The sequence below is a fragment of the Orycteropus afer genome, unplaced genomic scaffold, assembly GCF_000298275.1.
Source record: "Orycteropus afer afer isolate SDZICR_OR568_19922 unplaced genomic scaffold, OryAfe1.0 scaffold00222, whole genome shotgun sequence".
Taxonomy (NCBI): domain Eukaryota; kingdom Metazoa; phylum Chordata; class Mammalia; order Tubulidentata; family Orycteropodidae; genus Orycteropus; species Orycteropus afer.
The window spans coordinates 1895990-1898128 of NW_006921809.1; positions in this window are offsets into that span (position 1 = coordinate 1895990).

Genomic DNA, 2139 nt, shown 5'->3' on the forward strand with positions numbered 1-2139 from the left:
TACACCACCAGAACTCTCACTTTGGGGACTGAGAGTCCTATATTTATTGAAACTTTGTATGACTATGGTCATACTTTCTCCTATTGAACTAATGTTGTTGTTGTTTGTTGCCAAGGAGTTAATTGCAACTCATGGTGACCCCACTTGTCCAGAGTAGAATTGTTCCACATGGTTTTCAAGGCTACAACCTTTCAGAAGCAGATTGCCAGGCCTGTCTTTTGAGGTGCTTTTGGGTGGGTTCAAACTCTTAACCTTTCAGTTAATAGTCAAGTGCTTAACCATTTGTACCACCAAGGATTCCAGAGAACTAATAGAATATCTTTAAAAAAAAAAACAGGACCTGCACTATGCCTTGGGAAACCTTGGCTTACATTCTTTCTCTGAAGCTTAAGTCACATCAGTAATAGGATCTACAACTCTGGGAGCATTAAGTTCCACTTCCTTTCCTCTTCCTTCCTTCTGCTTGTACCCACACCCTTTTGTTCTCCTAACATTTGGCCCTCTTTTCTCTTTGGCCGTACAAAGATGGAGGTAGTAGGAACACCACTCTGGCAAACCTAAAATGTAGCACCAGTCCAATAGAATCAAGACAGCCCAGGTTTTCCAGCTCAGTAGAGTCTCTAGGTCTCTAAGCCAAAGCATAGCCAACAAAGAATGTTCAAACTATTTCCCTGCCTTCTTGAAGAAAATTGTTCCTCCTTTTGCTTGGTTTTCATGTGTATTTGAATGGGAAGTCTTTAGAGGTAGTATCAGGGTCTGCTAACCAGATAGTATTTTAAGAAGGTATGCCTCTGATTTCTGCAGTTCTCCAAATACTAGAATGCTTTACGTAAAGTTGTTGTTGTTGATAGTTGCTGTCGAGTCAATTCTGATGACCTCATGTGTGCAGGGTAGAATGGCTCCATATTGTAAAGCTCCATAAACATTCAGTGAATGACTGAATTTCCTCCTTTGTCTTCTTTCTATCTAAAAGAGTTGTTATACATTTAGATTCTTTCATTTCTTGGAAAATGTTTAGCTTTCAGAATTATTTTTTTCCCTTCATATCTTGGAACCTCAGAGTCCTTCTAATATGTAAGGGTACTGGAAAGCATTCCTCAAGTCTTTTCACTTTCCACTTTGGATTGGTTATCAGATTGCTATGTAGCATGCAAAATTGATGACTTTCTCAGACAAAAAGACAAATACAGGTCATACACTGTGGGTCACTGCTACTCATCACCTAGTTTCAATGCCTCATAAATTAGATTAGATTCCTTGCCTCCTTCATATCTCAACACTCTCAGGCAGAGTTGATTATCTCTCTGTGTCAGCATTCTATATTTTGCAAATCATGAGCCTGGTGCTTACTCTCTACTGTGATTATTTTATATTCTCAGTTGAAGGTGCTTGAAGACAGGATTTATGTTCTACTCATTTCCTTGTCTCCAGGACTTACTATGGGGCTAGAGACAGAGTGCTCTATAAATTTTTTTAATGAATAGGTGAGTGAATGTATAAACTTTTACAACAAACTGGAAGCTGTTTCTGGGCTGTTAGTGGCTAAGATCACCTGGTAATACTGCTTTTATCCAGCCATCCAGAATACTTCTTATTTGCAGCAGTGATTACCTTATAATGTAGACGTCAAGATTAGCCTGCAATAGAGGATTGGCAAAGTTAGTTTCAAGACTTACATGGCACAGGAAAAAAAAAAAATAAAAGAAAGAAAGAAAAAATTGACCTTTGAAGATTTGATGAGGTTTTTTGGGATATGCTAAAAATCCTACTATCAAGTTCAAAAGGGTAAAAGATTCAAGAAAACAAGCAAAGCACTGGTGGCCTAAGAAGACTGTTGCAGAACATAGGAACTAGCATGCAGACTCAGAAATATAAGGAAAACATGTGGCAAATACCAGGATGTAAGTCAGTCTCTAACTTAAAACCCTTCAGTTGTTCTCCTTTTCTATAGTATAAGCTCCAAAGTGATGGGTTTAGTTTTTAAGATGGCACTTGCCCATCTCTCCAGCCACATCGTCTTCTAACCCATGAATTTCAGTGAATGTTTTAGCAGTATTGAACTGATTTTGGGCCTTTCGTATCTTATCCCGTATTAAAATTAACTTTTAATTTTAACAGAAATTAAAAACTCACAAGAAG